Below are 21,645 nucleotides of genomic sequence, written 5' to 3'. Positions count from 1 at the left end.
ACCAAGACAGATGGACAGATAGCATTAAATAATTGTTTATATTCTGCAGATTTCACATTTGACAGTGTGAAACCTTTTGGTGAATATGGTTTACCACCTTATATGTACAGTACTGTATCATTTCCGAAAAATAAATAGGAATAAATAGGAGGGAATTTCTTTGCAAAAGGTCGACTGGCTCGTACCAGTAGGATCTCTAATCACATAACACCATTAATGTCTCAAGCAATATAACACCTCATTGAGATTATAGGTGTGTGTTTGCATATATGGACATACATTTGTGTCTTTGCATTTTTTTATACAGGGGTAAGAGTGAATTGGGTATAGAGCCATGTGCAACAAAAACAAGCCTATAGCACTGACATACCAATTTATCATCCATGGTCTGTAAACCTGGGCTGTACAGGCCACAGAATGTTAGCTCAGAATATATACATATATATAAAACAGGATTGTAATGTTTTGAAATTCAGTATATACAGAACTGTAGGTGTTATAGGTGCAGCAAGCAAACTTTGACTGGGAAGTAGCTTGATTTTTTTTAATGAATGGTTCTGTGTATTGTGAGAGTAAAATGTTCTGAAGAGCAAAACTATGTGATTCTTCATCAATGTTGGCAACAGAATGAGTTTGTCTGTTTCTTGATTAATGTTTACAATTTTAAAGTATCTGTATCTACAGAGTTGACTGTAAAGTAAAGAAGTGGAAAGGAAAGTTCACTGGCTAAAAGCACAGAAATGTTGCACACCTGTGGTAACAATGAGGTAATCACAGCTGGACTAGACTTTTCCTCCATTCTTAGACTGTCACTCACTCGTTTATATACTACTCCATCTGGGATCTCCTGGGCTGAAAGCACCCTCAGGGAAAAATGGTGAAATTCCAAATTCAATGCTTCCTGTCTTCTGTATATCTTATAAGTTTACAGGCTTCCATTCAAGTCCTAACCATATGCCCTCCATTTCCTAAACTCCCTCCTCCCCACCTTCTTGTCCTCTCTCCTGTAGTCAATTTGTGCATTACCAAGGATCACAATGCCCCTGTGACACATTTTCAAAAGTACTTCATTCCATTTTTTGACAGTCTTTCATAGTACTTACACACATACTTTATTTAGGTCTCACAGCCATCTACACAGCAAAACCCATAAACATAAGATATGGATCTGAGCATGTCATCTCATGCTGCACCATTACAGTGGCCAAGCCCTTTATTACTGGGTTAGTGAAATAAAGATTTCACAAGAATCCACCAACTGAAACAAGAGAAACATGGCAACAAGAAAAACACTGCTTTCAACTATGACATTTTTAACCAGTGAAGTAAGCAGGCAAAGTCCAGACAGGCTCACAGACAGTAGCCTGGAAATCTCTTAGTCACACATATGCATGTTAGTCACACACATATGGTAGATCCAAACACTCAGATACATATAAAAAGATCTAAAATACACAGATACAATGTGTTTATATAATGTAATACTTTTCTGCAGACTGTATGAATAATGCCTATAAGGCTGGTTTGAAATAAGAGGCAAGAAGGTGCACATTAGATACACTTTTGTTTAAACACACTTTCATGTTGTATATTTCACATACGCTGCTGAAGGAGTGGTATACAAGTGCAAAACATAAAAAAGGTATGGTTTATTGGTGGTTCATGTTTGTGGCTAGACAGAGGCTCTGATGATTCAACATAATTGCCTCTTTAGTCTACTAGATGACTAGTGTATTATGTCCAGTAGAGGTAACTGTCCCTGCATGGCGCTGAGAGACCTGGATGTGTACACTGCCCACGAGCAAGAGAACTGAGAGACAGAGCAGGACTATTTTCTCTTAAATCAGTGAGAAAGAGGTGTGTCTGCAGGGTGTGTACATATGTGGGAGTATTTGTGTGTGTGTGTGTGTGTGTGTGTGTGTGTGTGTGTGTGTGTGTGTGTGTGTGTGTGTGTGTGTGTGTGTGTGTGTGTGTGTGTGTGTGTGTGTGTGTGTGTGTGTGTGTGTGAAACATAGAAAGAGAGAGAGATGAGCTTTTAAAAACATCACCAACAACCAATGACACCCATGTTATGCTACACTGCAGCAACAGAGTCAAGGTGTCTGTAACATTAGTACTCAAAGGATGTAATTACACATTTCACAACAGACACAAGTCCTCTTTGTTTTAGGCCTTTTTTCTGCTGTGGTTTCCTTTTTTTCCATGTCATCTCCGGAGGTCACTTCAGGCTAAATCTTTCTCCCTTCCTCTTTTTATACACCTCCCACAAAGCCTTGCTTTGTCCCAGGACAAAATCTTTTTCATATTGAGGTAGGAAGCCATTTCATGGATGGTATATCGAGGGCTCTGTGTGTGTGAGGGGGGTGGGGGATATGGACAGAAAGGGGCAGAAAGAAAATGCACAAAAAGCAGATGGTGCCACGATAACGGTACACTCTGCCTAAATTAATCATGAGGAAAGATTTTGGTAAATGAATATTTTTAATTGAACGTGGGATGTTAATTAAAATGGCGATAAACAATCTGCTAGCCCTCTGGGTAAGAAAGTCAGTTTTTCTGTAATCTTGAGCGATATACTGAATCCCTTTCTTTCTTTCTTTCTTTCTTTCTTTCTTTCTTTCTTTCTTTCTTTCTTTCTTTCTTTCTTTCTTTCTTTCTTTCTTTCTTTCTTTCAAAACAATTACCAAAGTGGGTGAAAACGGAATTTAAGTGATGAACTCTATTGAATGAATGAATCTCAATTTTCTAGTCTCTGACACATATTTATGTCATTACACCACTTTGGTTCAGCACTATTAGCTGGAGAGGAGTCACAGGGAATTTATGTTTACTAAAGAATATTACTCATTCATGGAGACAGTCTGAATAATTTGTTGATAGAGGAGAAAAATAATGGTCTGCATGGACTACCTCTTTGTCTAACTGATGGAAATAGTAGACCTCAAGTTCCCACATCTCCATTTGACCCTGTGCTTCACCATTCAAGCAACTCATCTGAAAAATTAACATATTCAGCTTCATTTATTATGTGCGTTATTAATGTTAGCTGCTGAGAAGACTTTGGACATAGGCAGAGCCAATTAAACTGTCGCTGCAGATATGCTATGAATGCAATTTTCAGTGTTGCAGTGATATCAAGTTCTTGGCACAGCCATTAAAACAGTCATTAATCTGTAATGTCAACTCTGACCCAGAGAGATTGCAGAGAGGCAGACTATTCAAACCCTTCGGCCCCATTACTCAGAGAGCAGGACCTGTATTGACAGTCTGATGAACCCTCTAGCAGTAAGGTTTAACAAAGTGTATATGCAGATATATAGGAAGGGGTTTACCTTTTCGAATCCAATCAGTATGATCTATAATATGTCTTTATGATAATTACTTGTCAAATACACTTGGATGCACCACAAGTTATTTTTAAATATTTTTATTCTGAGTATCAGCTTCATTGTGGGATATGGCTTAGTGCTTTAGGAAGACAACCATATCATTTAAGATTAGAAGGTTAGAGCACAGCAGGAAGTTTCTTCTTCCCTCTGTATACCAAACACAGCTCTGCATTTCCCAGACATGCCAATCACATACACAATAACACGATTAGAAGCACAAAGACCATTTATACTATTGAAATTACACAGTATGTGTTTATCATGCTATATTTGGAGGCTATGTGTGTACACACAGCCCATATTTGGTATGGAGCTGGAGGTTGTGAATGTGTGTGTGTGTGTGTGTGTGTGTGTGTGTGTGTGTGTGTGTGTGTGTGTGTGTGTGTGTGTGTGTGTGTGTGTGTGTGTGTGTGTGTGTGGGAGACAGGTCTCGTGCTCTTACCCAGGCCAGAGTGAAGTTTTCTGGGCTGATTTCCAGGGATGCTGGGTGCTCAGTGTTTCAGAGCCTGAGACCTCCAGCAAGAGCACTACATGTGGGAAGAGTAGACTTGCTGAAATATTCCCACACTGCTGATTCCAGACATGGATTGAGATATGTACAAACATTATCATGGGCAATAACACCACTAGCAACAAGAGAAATTAGCTGGAATTGTTATGGAATTGTGCATAGTACAGAGAGGCCGTTCTATAGGTATTCATGTGAACAACATACATTTTTAACAAGATTCACAGAAATTTGAAGAGAATGTATCACACAACCATGACTGCCAATAACATCCAGTCCTCTTTCTTTGTTCTCATCAAAACAGGTGTATTTTTAGAGGCCTTTTGCTCCAGGGGAAAGCAAGGAATTTCCAGGAATGCAGCAGGCATTAATGGGAATCAGCCCTCTGTTTATCCTCCTGGGTGTTTTCACCCACCAAAGATAGATGGTAGTGGAACAGACAAGAGCTGGAATGCACCTGAACCCTGATTCACCCATTCCACTTCCTTGTGATATTGCCTGTGGTCTCCTCACAACGTTATGCCTTGTACTTTCACCTACATACTGTAGCAGCACCATGTCCAATCCCTTGAGTATAGAGTAATTTTCCAAAAATCAATAATTAATCACATCTTAATTGATCCTTTTTAAGCTTCACCCACTTTTCAGATTAGACATATAGTTTGCCATAATCAAAATAAAACAGTTACTATGTCAAATTCTTAGTCAATTTTAAAGTAATAGCTCAGAAATGTCAGTGAGGAGTAACCAAAATGTCCCTGTTAGTATGGTTATAAACTTTAACAGTGTAATTATGTTAAACTATAAAGGATATATGTGTCATGAAAATAAAACACTGGCAGGTGCTTTGCATTTTAGAAGGCTGGAATTTTCATATTTAAGAAAAACATTTAGTGCCCAACTGGTTCTTGTTAAATACCTCCTGTGACCACTTTTAATCAGCAAATCTCTCACATCCATTTTACAGCAAAAAGGGACTAAATTTAATTATTTGTCACTTATTGTTTAAAAAAGTCTACATAGAATGGTCATAAAATGTTGTTTTAGCTCCTTATACTGTATCATCTATATACATGATGTGATGTGAGATTAGATGATGATGTGACAAATGAGGCAAAGAATTTTTTTATGCTGATGTTGCCTTATACATTGATGTAACAGTTTAATATTTTTATTAATTATGCCATAAGTCTCAGTTGTTTTGGTTAGGTGTCCAATAAAATTGTACTTTATCTAATTTCTGATGAGGTTCAATGAATGAATGAATTTTTGAATAGAATATTTTCATGCTAATTTTAAATGAAGATAATATAATGAAGTGTATTATTTTTCTCTGTTGTGCTGTTAATTATGAATTTTAGTTGGCAGAGATGTGTTTAGAGTTCTGTTGATAAGACACTTACATTATAGGCTACATTACTGTCAATTAGACAAAAGTGGCACATTATTAAATTACATTACTGTATATCTGTTGAAACAAATATCAGTGTTCAGTTGACCTAGATAGTACTTAGTGGTTGGCAGCATAATTATCCATGTATTCATGAAATTTTAATAAACCATGTAATGGCTTTATCACCACAGTGTCTGTTTTACCTTGTATCATATTAGCTAGCCACAGGTTTAACTGAAGTTCTTAGATCATTTTAAGCTTAACACTTAAGGACCTTAAGAAGGAAACGCTGTGTAAAACATATCTAAGGAAGTACATTTTCTGATCTATTGGTAAATTTTTATTTACTACATTTGGTAAATTCACATATCCACAAGCATTTAAGTCTTTATGTACATCCTGATAATGGATACATACATACATACATACATACATACATACATACGGAATATATATATATATATATATACAGTATAGAAAGGCACACAACAAAACAGCCTTTTTTAAAATTAAAGTGCTCATTTTAAGAGCTTGAGAAATAGGTAGGTATTCAGCTGCTCAATTTTTTGGACACCAGAAGAAAAGATTGAGTTGAGTATAATCTGCATAGCAGTGGTATGAAAACCCATGTGAGGATTTGACCTACATATCTCCAAGAGCTCAGGTGTAGAGAAAAAAACAGAAGAGGTCCAAATACTGAGCCTTGTGGGACATCAGCGGAGAGTCTGCATGGAGCAGATGTGGTTCTTCTCCAGGTCGCTTGATATGACCAACCCTCCGAGTAGGAAGCAAACTGATGCCATGCTGTCAACAGTCATGTGGTTAATTGTGTCAAATGCTGCTGAACAGTCAAGGAGGATGAGGATTGATGACATATTTGATGATCTAGCAAAAATCAATCTAGGAAAAATAAATGTGAACAAGTTATTATTTATAAAAGGTTTCTTGTTTTTGAGCAATAACCTGTATTCCCCTCTGAGTTACTTGCTATTGCTGACCTGCCTTTGTTTAAAGGAAAACTTAAAACTCAGTTATTTATGGGTTTTGGTTTATATTAATTTTATTGGTTTTGTTTTTTTTTTTTTGCCATTTTATTGTAACTGCTATTATTTTTTTATTTATTTTATTTATTTATTATTACATTTTCTAATGCTGTGAAGCACTTTGGCTCAACTTCCTGTAAGTCCTGTAAGGTGCTATATAAATAATTGATTGATTGATTGATTGATTGATTGATTGATTGATTGATTGATTGATTGATTGATTGATTGATTGATTGATTGACTGATTGACTGATAGATTGACTGATAGATTGAGTGATTGTATTCAACCTCCAAAGACCTTTTTTCCCCTTCCTGGACAGGATGCCAGGGTATAACTAAGCACACAAACACACACGCACACACACATGCACGCAAGCATGCGTGCCCTCAAAACGGGAGGACTTTGGATTATTGGAAGAAATGGGAGTACCTGGAGAAAACTCCTGAGGAACAGGGCAGAAGCCATGCCTTAGGTAGAGGTTTTGTTTCTACAAAAATGAGTAAAAAAACAGCATTTGTGAAATGAGTAAATGTAAATGTTAGTGTGAAAAATTAAAAATGTTATGTATTTTTTTAAGTACAAAGAATTTGGAGATTTTAATGTTGTTTAAAGGACTAATGGTGTGATGCCATTTAAGTACAACTAAATAACTTTAGACTATACTTTAACTGAAGAGCATGTGAGCTGGCCTTCATGTTTTAGAGTAAGCTTTACTTCATACAATGCATACCTCCCCACTTTATCTTGATGTATACACATTGTCTAGTTCTATGTAATGTTGGTAAATGAACCATGACTGGATTTTACAGAAGCTCACAGTCTGCTCCTCTTTCGATTTTGTATCTCTATAATGAAACAGATAGGCTCTCAACATGTTAAGGAATGCTGAATATTTAACCTGTGTGTGCAAGTCTGGCCTTCTGACAAACTGTCAGGTGCTTTTCAAAAAACTTCAACATTCCTATGCCTTTTGTGTTGTTCATATGAAATCACAGAAGAACTCTTCTTCTTCTAATGTTGTGATTAAAATGATCAGATTCTCATTTTCCTTTGAATTGGAAATAGCTTTAAGAAATACTTGATTTCTTTATTTATTTTTTGACAAATAAAATGTATAGATTCAGTAACAATTGTGTGGTGTACTGTATATTAATCTAAAGGTTATATTTTTTTGCACCAACAGCCCCTGAGGAAATACTTTATTTTGAGACTACTCCACAATATTTTAAGTCTAGTCACTGATTTTTGTCATCAGCCTGGTCCTGGCTCACTTTCTTACTAATTAAACTGAGGTCAATTTAATTTCTCGTGCACTGTGTGAGAGCCGTTGACTCTGTTGGTGCAGGAAAGCCTACAGCATCAGTATGAAAGTTATCAGATCCTGAGCTGGGGTGAGAAGCAGGACACTGAATCAGTCTGACAAGGCTGTTGGGAATGGAAGAGTGGTCGACTCAGGCCACACAGTCTCTGGCCCTTTTTTGCTTTAAGTGCACAACTAGGGAAGTTAATGGACGGATCTTGCTTTATTATATATTTTAGTCTCCACTGGGAACAATCATGCGGGTTAACAAGGCCTATCAGCAACACAAAAGTGTCTCAGTGGCCCTCCTTGTATTCTCTTGTATAAAGAGTGATAACAGAGATGACAAGCAAGACATATGATTATGCTGTAAACAGCAGCCTAACAACAACAAGCCCAAATCTGCCAATTAGCAATACCATGGTTACCATGTTACCATAATTGTATGTTTGGCCTGTGTATTCAGTAGATTTCTCTTAGACACTGTGCATTGTGGAAATAACGTAGCATTGAGAGGGTTTGCAGTACATTGCAAGATAAGCATAATGCTTGCTGGGATGTTTAGCTTCAAGAACATCATGCACATAACATTTCATGTCCGAAGTTACTATAAAATAACACCCAGATTATTTTTTAGTTGCAGACATGCGTTGCATACAGTTCCTGTAGTGTACTTTAATTTTCAAATTGACATTATATTTTTATCAACCAAGCTAGTAGCATTATACAGAATTTAATATGTACAAAGTGACCCTCTGTATATTCTAGCTGTGCCCAATAAACTAGACAATAAATGTAGACACAAGGAATAAAATGCTGCAAGTTTATTATGAAATTGTCTGTGATTTCAACTTGCAGCTTCTAAACAATATTTTTCACAGATTTCTTTTTTTCCCCATCCAAAGTGGGGTGCATATATCTGTAGCTCTGGAGCAGCTAGAGACCTCCACACCCCATATAAGCAGAAGTGACCTTATCTTTGAGCCAATTTACATATATTTGAATTTAAGTGTTTAGGCCAGAACTACTACTGCCATATTAATCTGTTTCATACACTACAGGATAAATGGTGCAACCTAGGGAATGAGTTGCAGAAGCCATATGTCTGTTTGGGATTGATAAGGGCAATATGTCTCTGTATATTTTTTTCTATACACAGATTTTGGCTGAGAGTAGTTCAATTAAAAATGACATAAATCATCATCAGACCCTTGGGGCAGCTGTGAGTCTTGGGGGTTGTTTAAGGTTGAGCAGGGGGTAGAAACCCTGCTGAGGTACATAGATGACAGGATAGAGAAAGGTGAAATTTGTGTTATGGACTGAGAGCAGTGAGAATAGTGAATTAGTTATAAAATTGTTATTTTTCTGACATGTTTTCCCCCAGTGAACTTCTATGTGATTTCTTTCTTTCTTCTTTGAATAATTGACTGCATGTTTATATAATCAGTGTCAGATATGGAAGCCTGACTGTGCTTTGTGATGTATACAGAGATAAGATGTAAAAAATATCTTCATTTAGCTTTCTGAGGTTATGTTTAGAAGTATATATAACTATAGCAACACAAGACAGGATTCCAGATGTGCGTTTGTGTGTGTATGTGTGTGTGTGTATGTGTGTGTGAGAGAGAGAGAAAGAGAAAGAGATTTTTCTGTACATACATGATGCTTGACTGCAGCATTGCCACAATTACTCTGCGTTTTGCTGTTGTAGCCCTGCAGTAATATTCATTTCATGGATATGAATTAAGTGGTGAATTCTATTGAGCTGCTCTCTCTGTCGAAAAGTCTTTAATAAATTTGAGAACAACTCAAAGTTAATAAAAGTGTGCATTCAATACCAATATGTAGATAAGTCACGTGCGAAACCCCACCACTTTTACTGAGGATATCCGGAAAGCTTCTTATATTCAAAGAAATACAATTAAATGTGTACATGTGGTAGCCTATTGCTAAACCTAATACTCATGGCTACTCTCTCTCTCTCTCTCTCTCTCTCTCTCTCTCTCTCTCTCTCTCTCTCTCTCTCTCTCTCTCTCTCTCTCTCTCTCTCTCTCTCTCTGATGTATGGGTGTTGATTTAAATAGAGTGGTGATGAGATTGAGGAGCTGCCCCTTAATCAGCCCTTCATTTTGATCTCACTGTTACTTTCACATGTGTGTGTGTGTGTGTGTGTGTGTGTGTGTGTGTGTGTGTGTGTGTGTGTGTGTGTGTGTGTGTGTGTGTGTGTGTGTGTGTGTGTGTGTGTGTGCATATGTAAATATGTATATGTATGTAGAATATATATGTATACATATATTGTTTTTGTTCATATACTCATTAATCATATTATTAATCCCATAAACGTACCACATAGAAAAAACCTTCAGATTTCAGAACAATGAGCCTAGCAATATTTTTCAATACCATACTCTAACAGGTGGAAAAGAAACAAAATTCCCTCTGCTTAAATTCTATATCACTGCTATAAAACATAATGGGAGAAACAGAACATCAATCTCAAATCTCCAAGTTTGATGTGTGATGTGAACCTTTTTTATGATTTGTAGTCCAAAATTTATACATTTTCAAGGAATGGTCAAACTATTTCCAAGTATTTCCTGATCTTGAACCTGCCCTGGAACAAGTTAGCTTTATAGGATCAGTAGTTACAGTGAAAAAAATCCCCTTTGTAAAAACCTAAGCCACCATAAACCAATACAACCGGAACTAAACAGTACCGAAAAAACAAACAAGCCAAAACTAGCTAGCAAACCGACAAAACATATCTTGTGACACAAGCCCTAAAGTTCTACAAATCACACAGGTGCCTTCTGCTTATTTTTATAGCAGAAATTCTAGGATAAATTTAAGATGGAATATTGTTTCTTTGCCACCTTTTAACATGTGATGTTTAAAAAAAGCTCTCAGCACTACGCTCAGTGTTCTGAAGGTTGTTTTCTATGTTGTGTATTTATGAGCTGGGCTTTCTATCGGTGTGCAAGTAATGATATGATGATATATAATGATATGATGCACTGTCCACACACATTCCCACACTCATTCATAGCTAAGGGCAATTTAAAACATCCAGTTAAGCTACCACCTTGTTATTGAAGGTAGAAGGAAACCTGAGAACCTGGAGAAAAATCCACACAGACATTAGGACAACATACACACATACATACACTGTAACTTGAGCTCAGGAACAAACTTCGGATCCTGTGGCTTTGAAACAACAACACTTCCTTCTTACCACCATGAAACCTACAGTATTATGAAGTTTTATTTTTATGTAGTATGTATGTAAGCGGTTTTATGTTTACCTGTTTGAAATTTAAGCTTGTCTGGTTGTAGTCATTACTCGTTTAATTAACCATAATTCTTTGCTAATTTAGTTTGATCGATGTGAATTTTATGTCGGGTCTGTGCCACGTTTGGGCCGAATGATATTAAAATTCACATTACACTACATAATAAGAAGCCTTTGGCAAGATTTGGAAAAGTGTTTGTTAAGCACAGACACAGAGAAGTTCCAAAGACACACTATATGACTAATTGTTTGTAGACACCTGATCATCACAATCACATATGCTATTTGTACATCACATGTTGTACATCACAGATTTTTTCCCTTTGCTGTTATAGTAACTGCCACTGTTCAGGAAAGAGTTTCCACTAGACGTTGGAGCAAGGCTGTGGGGATTTGTGTTCATTCAGCCTGTACGAACATTAGTTAGATCAGACACCGATTTTGGATGAGGAGGCCTTGGGTTAAGTCAGCATTCCAGTTCATCGCAAAGGTATTCATTAGGATTGACATCAGGGTTGACAATAGAGTTATCATGCTAGATCCTCAGTTACGGTAAAGGAAATTGTAAAGCGACATCCTGTACAATTGTGGACACCTGCAGAACAACATCAGGTCTAAACTGAAAATATTGACAATATAGTAGAACAATTAGTTATGTGAATTTGGAACTAATTTTAACTTACAAACCTTTGTTTTTACAAAATCAGCATGTGACAGAATGACAAGATCAAAAGAAAAACACAGAGGCCAGAGCACAACATGATCATGACCTGAGTGTAGATCACTTTGTTTTTGTCATGACCAAAGTGTAGTCATGACCTGGAGGTCATGCTCTAACAGTGGATCATCTAGTTTTGTTTGCTTTAAGTGACATTGTTCTTTGCTGGGATATGATTAGGACAGGAGAGGAATGAATGGCACACAGGTCATATGGTAGGCACAAGTGCCATCATTTCAGGCACTCTTATGGAAAGGAACAATGTGACTTTTTTGTAAAATCTGCTCTCTGGATTCTTACAAGTCGAATATCACATCATTTTATCTCTCCAGCTCTTTAATTCTTACTGTTTTGTTGCTCTTTTAAGGTACAGTACATTAAAGCCCCATGGATTTGCAGACTTCTGAGCTAGATTGTCTTGTTCATAGTGTGTGTGCACGCAGAGCACAAAGGGCCTAAATGTAAAAGCGATACTGTCAGAATGCTGAAATAAAAGAAGAGCAGGCCAGGAGTATCAAACTGTGATGGTAACATTTTACTTTCAGAATTTAGGTATAATTAAATAAGTGGGAAATCTACATTTTTGTTTCATCTGTCAAAAAAATACCTGACGTACCTGATGTGTTTCAGTAGCAGTCATTTGCACAGTATTGCACTCTGAGCAAGTCCATGCACATTAGAAGAGAGAGGAGAAACAAGACACCATACATAATCTCTCTCTCTCTCATTTCTTTTTTTGTTTTTAAGTGTGTTTTGAAGAGAAAGTGGGGTGGGGGTTCTAACTTGCTCTGTTGTTAAGACATGAGTTCTCCTCTGTCATGCTCTTCTGATTGTGGGAACAGTTGAATCCTTTCACCTCTCATCTTATAAAGAATAATTCTTTTGAACCTAAAGCATCTTAAGCACCATCAACACAGGCACAGGAGTGTTCAGTGCACTGCATGCTGAATTACAGAGTCTTGAGCCATCAGCCATCACTCACAGCACTCTGTCTGGACCTTCTGTGGCCTCAGCATTGTGCTCTAATAAACCACCACTAAAAGCTTTGTCAGCAATTCAACCAAATCCTGTCACATACATTTTACATATAATTACATACATTATGGATTCTACTTTACATACTGAGACGCTCACATGCTCAGATTACATCCTGAGAAAAATAGTCCAGAATGGCTTGTGTGCTTCTGTGCAGATTTAGATAAGTGTGTGATTGACACTCTGAGCTGAGTGTGTGATTGCAGCCTAAGCACAGTGCTTTGCTACAGTCAGCAGAGCCAAGCTGAATGCTGAGTCTTTTTACTGCTTATATTACTCCCATAAAGCTCAGCAGCCCCAGAATAGCTCAGATTTTTAATTCGATCCAATAGATCCAGTTTTTAATTTGGGTTTTCTTTATTCATTTCATTTATTTCATTTTGCTTTTTTCTAGAAACAGGAAGAGAGTTCTAGTACACCATTGTTACTCAGTTTCTTTAGTCCATGTACTGTAGTCAATAATATGCTATGTATTATTGTAATAAGTTTCACATAAGTCTCACTCCAAACATAAGATTTACCTTTCTTTATAAAAGATGAGGAGTTATGAGATGATTTGGACCTCCTTCCAGCATGTTGAGCCTGGATCAGCCATAAACAGCCCCAGAGCTGATATCAGCAGGGCAACGTGTCTGAACAGGCATGGCTGTCCCCATGGAACCCAAACAGCCCATAACAGCCAGGCCAAACACAACATCATTATCCCATACCAGATCAAGTGCACCAATCAAAGAAAACCCAGCAGCTCAAGTCACTAAAACAGAGCAGCCCACATGCCTGAGCCCAAAGCCGACCACAGACACATCATGCAGTTCACCATGTGCCTGCCACAATCACTGCAATACATGCAAACAGCAGGGAGCATCAAAACAAGTTTGGATGCCTCTCTCTGACTAACTCACACTTTTCTGTTATTTCAGTTAACGTTTAGAACTGGAAGAAAGATCTTCCAATCAGCCTAAACCAAAAAAACACTGTATTACAATCAGCCAGAAGTGGTCCCTTGGCCCAACAGATAAGAGTTATATTTATATTATATGATGGCCTGGGAAAACCCACACAGTTAAAAGTTGACCTTTCTACTTTTACATACTGATTTGATGCTTATGTTGTTTAAAGCATCACATTTAACAGCCAAGATGTTATCTCACAGGAGCTGATTGCTACAATTCACAGTCATGGTGGTGGCTTTCCACCACTGTGTGGGACTAATCTAACATTGAATCTCCCAGCCTGTTTATTTTAAACCACAACACTTTTGAAACTTATTTAATCTTTAAAATACAAAAAGACAGAAACCATATATTCTATAAAGCAATATGTCACTGATTTCTACAGCAAAAATCCTGGGCAACCTCAGTAGCAAGAAATCTGTGATCTGACATTATCTGTCAATATTGTAAACAGAGAAATGGGTTTCAAGCAGAAATTAAGTTTAAACATTTTAAAAGCTTAAAAATAGAGGAAAATTGCATTTAATAGCTTCTGAAATGTAGCTATTAAATGCAATTTCCTCTCTTTTTAAGATTTGAATTTAAGATTTAATTTTTTTAACTTTTGGAATTTAAATATTCCACCATTTCTTTTAATATATTATATTAGACATAATATTCCACGTTCCATAATAATCCTCTTTATTTGATTTAAAAATGAATTTAAAGATTGGCCTAAATGGTTATGTTTACATTATAAACTAGATTAAACTGAGTCCTCAATAACATTGCTGTCTTCTCTACATTATTTCAGTTAGATTTATCATTGCCTGATTTAATATTATTTTAAGATGACAGTCTTTTTGCGAGTATATACCCCACCTACCTTCACATATGAAACCTAATTTCTTATAAAAAAATGACATTAGTCTCACTTTATCAAACAATTATCAGCTCAAGATGGAAAATATCTAATCTTCTCATCATCATCATCCATATCATTCTTTACAGTCTCATCTCTCTTCACTCTTTTGCTTCATTCTTCGCTCAGACATCAGTGCCGAATTACTTCAGTGTTTTTTTCTGTTGATTAAATTTCCCATATTTTTCTAATTAACATTCAGACATTACAAATGTCTGCCATGTCTACAGTGTAATCAGCAATGTGTGTGTGTGCGCAACATGGATAATATGACAGCTGGTATTTATATCGTTCATCTACTCTGTTTTGCTGCAACTTGATCAAAGCCTAATACTCAGTGCATGAGGAAACTCAGCTTACCATCTTTAGGCAGACAGACTTTCCTTAACAGCACATTTATTGAAATGGCTTATTTGCATGATATTTGAGGGTAGGTAAGAAAGGCAGATTTGTATTTCATTTTTTTATTTTTTTGGTGGTTTATCCTTAGTAACTTCCAGCACTTTTACTAGACTGGTTTATAATCTATCAAATATCTATCAATGTGTTGTTTTCTTTTTTGAAAGTTACAAGTCTTTCTTGGCACATTACCTTTTCAGCTAAAGAGGTTATTTTAGACTCAATTGAATCTATTAATCCTTGTTGCATTTATTTTTATCCTACATTATCTCAAAAATGTGAATGGAGAACACAACACAACGTACCATAGTTTTTGTTTATTTTATTATTTCGGTGCTAATGTTTGTGTTGTGAAAACTAATGATGTCAAAATTGGCTAAAATCCACATGCAGGTTACTTTACTTCCTGAACAACTGCACACCAGAATATGAGCTGTGTCCAGAATCACTAGTTCCAGTGCAACCAAATTCACACCGCCTCCTGCAGGTAGGTTCCTACATGGGTTCTGTACCACCGTTTGCTTCCTGGTTCAAGTGCCACCATGTTCTGTTCTCATAAGGATGGAGATCATTACTAGGGCTGAAAAATGTAAAACTAAGAAACTAGTACTCCAATATTATGTTCATGAAATTGTTTGAGATTTATAGGTAAGTAAACAATTAAAATTTGCTGTACTTTTAAAATGTTTTGGATGCTTTAAAAGCAAAAATTTTTTTGAAATTTTACTGACAGCTGAAAACTGTCACTACAGGCAACAGAATATCTTCTTCCAGTCATCTTGGTTTTTCTTTTTTCTTCTCGTGGCTTTAGAAAAGAGAAAAAGATTTGTCCTAATTGGGTGTTTGATGGCTTTTTGTGACCAGGTATAACAGACAGTTTGGCTGAAAATCGAATGTGCTTGGTTTAATGTTTGTGAGCTCTGCAGTGACTGAAACACTGTGCATCTGATCTATACAGCCAAATACAGTCTGTAACAACAAAACAAATTAAAGTTTTAAAGACCCTTAGGTCCAGCACTCTGCACTGCTCTCAATCCTAAACACAAACAAACAAACAAACAAACAAACAAACAAAATTCATAACACATTAGCCAGCAGTCAATTCCCACTTGGATTTTTATCAAATAATCACAAACTGGATTCTAAACAAGATGGATTGGGCTTATTAATACACCATCTTGTGATCATTTGCTAATTACACCCATAAAATTTAGATTATTAGCTTCTGTGTTTAGACTGACAATGAAAGATTTGATTCAGCATAATATTTATGTTCATGGATATACTGTATATACAGAAGAGGAAATAATTCTTACCTGAATATTGGTCTTTTATATGCAGACTCTGTCCAAATGTCTGTCCAAAGTATTGTGTCGAAGAATATAGAGATAGAATATTTTTTGTGTGTGGTCACCCTTTGACTGATTTATGTAGTAAACAGACATTCTGCCTTGAGGGCAGTGACGTGCCATCACCTTGACTTTCTGACCTGGCCTTGGAATCTTCCAGCCCCTACCATTTCACCCTGCAGCATCAGACACCCACACATACACACGAAACTATAAACACCCCCAGCCACCTGCAAATACACACACAAATACACTCACAAACACAAGCATATACATTTCCAGCCACCTGCAAATACACACACTTGTGCACACAAGGATATATATGCGCATACACACACACACACACACACACACACACACACACACACACACACACACACACACACACACACACACACACACACACATAGTTAGTGTATGGAAAATTCATTCAAGCTCTTCCACATCAACAACAACAACAAAAGAAAACTGGGTATAGCATGTTTAAGCAGCTTAGTAATTGGAAAGAAGTGCCCACCTCCCAGGGATTTTATGAGTTTGCTTTGCTAAATTGCCCCAAGGTGTGGATGAATATGCAAATGTGTCTGTGCATGGTGTCCTGACATGGACTGACATCCTATCATGGCGTGTATTTCTGCCTTGTACCTGGCGTTCCTAGGATAGGCTCCAGACCCTGACAAGGAAACATAATTACTGAAAATGAATAAATGAATGAATAACCAAACAAATGAATGAATGAACAAATGATCCTACCATAATTGTGATAGTTGCAGATTTGCAGATAGAATTATATACCACATATACAATACATTAAACAGTAAGCACACTATTAAATGTATTCGTAAAGACATAATCAACCTTGGATCTTTTTCATTAAATTCAAATATAAATGTAACACATAGTCTAGCCCACATTATTTCAAACCACTCACATGTAATCATGCAAATGAATAATATTATCTCATGTTTATGACTAATCAGGTCATAAAACAAGAAGAAAGAGGTAACTTTTTGTTTTAGTCTTTGTATAATTGCAAGCAATATGTCAAGCTCCATGCCTACCTAAAAAATAAACCCTGAAAAAGGTAAACAGTGGGAGTATATGTTAATTAATTTACCAGTCACATAATTAAAAACAGCTGTATTATCATAACAGAATACATTTAATTTCAGGCATCTTCATATTGGTGGAAAATACCACTGACTTAGATAGCAGCACAAAATGTGACAGAAAGTCACCAATAAATAGTGAACAGATGGATTAAAATTTTATGTTAAATTGTACAAATTTACTTGCTAGAATCAATAAATCTTTTTGTTCAAATCGCTAAAAAAATTACCATTGCTTCTCATACCAACCTGATATCTGAAGCAACAACATTTTTATTTAAATTCACAGGAGGTTAACTGTAATCTAAAACCACATGGCATTGGGATGTGCTCTTCATTTTATTAGGACTATGTTTTACACTGTGTGATTTCTTAAACACACTATGTGCACCTTAAAGACACCGCTACATAAACTCGCAAAATAGTGCACTATTTACTGGATAGGGCAAACCTTTTTCTCCATATATAGCTCATCATGTCTCAAAACATTGATTGAGCATCTTTTAAAACATTCTGACTAGGTCCTTCTGAGACAATTGAAATCCTCTAAGGATGCAATAGCAGAGATAATTACATACTGTACTTACACATAAGGATCAAACTTAAAAATCCTACTCAGTCAAGAAAGAGCAACTGTCCTAGTTCAGGGCTCCACATTTGATACAGAGCATGAATATATGCCCTGCAGCTTCACAGTGACATGGATTCTTTCACATCCATTTTTTTTAAGCACTAATCATTGCATTCGGGGCGTTTCCCCTGCAGACACCCTGCAGACACCCAGCTACAGAAACAATGCTAATGATTATATAGCCATTGAGGTGATCCCTTTGTATACCTTTAGCTTCTGCAGCCTTATTGGATTTGTCTCCCTGGCTCAATATAACCCACAATTAGAAATAATGGGCTTTAAGCTTGCTAATAAATTGCATACCTATATTCCTGACTCAAGCATTCAGAGAGAGAGGGATTTGAGAAAAGTTGGATCATGTCTGAAATGCTCAGTCTCTGTTTCTTTCTCTCTCTCTCTCTCTCTCTCTCTCTCTCTCTCTCTCTCTCTCTCTCTCTCTCTCTCTCTCTCTCTCTCTCTCTCTCTCTCAGAGCACATTTATCTTTCCACTGTCAACTACTCTTGAATGCTTCCGTCTTTGTTGATATTTTCCATTCTGTTAGCCTTTAGCTCAAGGTCAGAGGTTGGGCAAGGCTTTACATTGGATGACAGAAGTGGAGGGATAAGAAGATAAAGGAGTGTAATGCTCTGTAAAGGACTATTGAAATAAACACTTATGCAAATTAACCTACCCACCTCCAGCATCCAGCATGTTTTATTTTCTCGCTTTATGCTCAAAAAAAGGCTATCAAAATCAGTCATTGTACATAGACAAGAGTGTAAGGCTGACAAATGGACTTGATCTAATTGTTGGTGTTTGTGAATGGCTTGATGGATTGCTCTATCAATAATGAATGTCCAAACAATATCAAGAAGATTCAAAAGTGAAGGCCTACAAACATATGTTTCAAGCTACATTATCTTTATCAGCACTACTCACTGCATTAACTTAATTCAGTACAATATCCTGAGCAACGTGGGTCTGTGGATTGCGTGTAAAAGCAGTATGATTCAGACAGAGTTTTCAGTGCTAATCAGTAGGCCATGCATGGCTGTTGCACTGCGTAATGGGACTGCCTTAAAGACGTTTCTGTAATGAAGCAGGAGAACTTGGTAGAAGCTGAGTGATGACATGGCAGCTTGGGTGATTTAATGTCTAGTGTGATTACTAGAGTGATTACTAAATCTGGGTTGATTTAAACCTTATCAGTTTGTGCACTGCTGGTTTTAACTGGCATAATGTAGCATGAAATCCAGTAAAAGCTAACATATAATACAAAAAAGTAAGATCAAGTAGACTGGTAAGTATGTGAAATGAGAGTATTAGCTTTTGATTAATCTCTACAGATTAAGCTCAGTTTGGCAACAACTGAGACTATCATCATCCATGCTTGCCTCTTAATCTCAGTCTCAGGATACATCAGGACTACATGACACTCAAGTTAACTAGTACAGCCAGAAACCTGCTGACCACATTTCAACAAATGCACCGTCCTGTATGTTCATTCTGTACAACATCAAGCTACACCTGAGTCTACTGAATGCTAAGGTCAGATGATTAAACAAGTGGATTCTGGTGTGGTTCCTGCTTGATTTATATAAAAACCTGCACCCACACTGGCCCTTATGGAAAAGATAAAGAAGAACAGTGTGATCTATTAGGTAATTTATTTCATTTTTTGCTGTTTAAGAACGGTTACATCAGAAAACAAATCAAAATATCCAAGCCTGTTAAAACATTTATCTCACACATAGAAGGTGGGGGCCGGGGGAAAATGGCTAAATATCATCAGGGGCACTAATATCTGGTTTTATGAATAGAAAATTCTGATATATACAACCTTAGTAATAAGCTTTATTTAGCATAAATTTGGTCATTAAAATATATTTTTTTAATGTCAGGGGTTGAGAAAATCACTAAACTAATAATTTTTTGTTAAACTTATAATGTTAAATCTGCAGTGTTAAATAATTGTTTAACACTTGGGATGACCTTTGTGGTATTGTAATATTCAGCATTCTGGCTATTCATTACATTTCTCATAACTCATATAAGAAGGCAAGTTTCTCTTGCTCACACGACTGGTAACACTTAGCACTAGCTGTCCCTAGTGCTTGAATAGGCAATTTCAGGAGCCAGGTTAATTTTAGATGTAATAATGGTTGTCAGAAACTGCAAAAGCATGTGGACAGAATTATGTAGTACGCATCCTGGGACACATCAGTCAAGTGTTGGCAGGTTTTCCCATCTGCAACTCAGTGAAAGGGTGAGACAGGGGTCTTATCTCTATACCTTCATTGTAATCAGGTAAAAATGACCACAAATGTTCAAGAAATCCAGCAGTTAAAATAGGCATAAGTTAGATCAGCTAGCTTAATTCCTTGCAAGATATTTAATTAATTTTCCATTAAAAGTCATTCATTGTATGCATTAGCTTGCTTTACAGCCCTATGAGAAATACTGCTTACAGACATTTGTTTAGCACCAATATGGAACTCAGCATTGAGTTTTGCCACGTTTTGGAGCGTTTTGCATCACATCCTCTCTGGTGTGTTTAAATGATTGTCTTACTTAATAGAGAACAACATGCACACATTGAGCACTTGTTTTTGTTAAAAAAAAAAAAAAAAAGGGAGACATCAGCATTAGGAGTACTGTGTGTTATTGCCTGGTGGGTGCACTGCCAGGACTTGTTAGGATACGCTTTGATATGCTGTCTTTGCTAGTTTCCAAGGAACTGTGCATGGAACATAAAGAAGTTAAACAGAAAGTTACATATGTAAAAATGCTTCAATGACAATATAAAGGACCTCCAGGACACCTTAGTTATCCGGATAGATGAGAACAGCCAGAGGTAAACAAGAACATTTACAGTATACAGTACCATCCTCATGATGTCAGGGTCACAAAGAGACAATTTTTTTATTCTTTATAGCAACTACTCAACTAGTGAAATTGGCCTGGCAGCCATCATCCTAGTTGTAGAACCACAGTTACATATGTATATATTTATTATTAGCATTATCTCTGACAATATACAGTACATCAAATATTTCTACAAACCATTGGGAAAAAACCCTAAAGATTAGGAATTATACAGTCTCAAATGAACAGTGGGAATATATTAGGAGAAAAAACATTCCTTTTGTGATTTCATTATTACTATGAAGCCTTTCCAAACAATAAAATCATGTATCTTTAGCATAACTATTAACCATGAAGAAAGGAAAACAAAGAGGCTTAACTTTTCATTACAGTTCATTTCCTCATAGGTAGTCCTTAAGTTTTGCTCTCTACATGACCCCATATCTTAAGAGCTGTATCTATGTGTAGTAGCATCCTGTCCCACTGGGCCCTTTACTCACATATGTGGGTCAGAGGTCATTTGCTAGATCCCAGGACTTACCCGTTAGACCGCTGTTTGATCCGTATGTGAAAGAAAAACAATCTAAACTTAGTGCTAAGTTAAATATCATTACACCAACAACTGTTCAAGAAGGGTTCAAGTTTTCTGCCTCATGATGTTCAGCCCTAGAATTGTGTCTTTATACCACCATACGCAGACACACGTGCACACAGGGATTACACCACCTCATGTGTGTTGCCCCACTGTGTTTGTTTACTTTTTCAGGTAATTGTTCTTTGAA

At 36.7% G+C, this 21,645-nt stretch overlaps 1 long non-coding RNA gene across 3 annotated transcripts; it reads right to left on the bottom strand.

The window, feature by feature from the left end:
- Positions 1-5,698: 5,698 nt before the first annotated feature.
- LOC113654435 lies at positions 5,699-21,577 on the bottom strand. 3 transcript variants are annotated; one of them, XR_007140963.1, is made up of 4 exons: positions 21,405-21,577; positions 16,796-16,951; positions 13,198-16,579; positions 5,699-6,190 (listed from the first exon to the last, which is right to left on the bottom strand). It is a non-coding gene; the product is annotated as an uncharacterized LOC113654435 (long non-coding RNA). The 3 variants fall into 3 exon arrangements; XR_003443379.2 differs by having other exon boundaries at positions 5,708-6,190; positions 13,198-15,965; positions 16,246-16,951; positions 21,405-21,575; XR_007140964.1 differs by having other exon boundaries at positions 5,752-6,190; positions 16,246-16,951; positions 21,405-21,558.
- Positions 21,578-21,645: the final 68 nt, after the last annotated feature.

The sequence above is a fragment of the Tachysurus fulvidraco genome, chromosome 6 (genome assembly GCF_022655615.1).
Source record: "Tachysurus fulvidraco isolate hzauxx_2018 chromosome 6, HZAU_PFXX_2.0, whole genome shotgun sequence".
Taxonomy (NCBI): Eukaryota; Metazoa; Chordata; class Actinopteri; order Siluriformes; family Bagridae; genus Tachysurus; species Tachysurus fulvidraco.
Note: the sequence above shows the minus strand (reverse complement) of the source record. Positions and strands in the feature narration are given on the sequence as shown.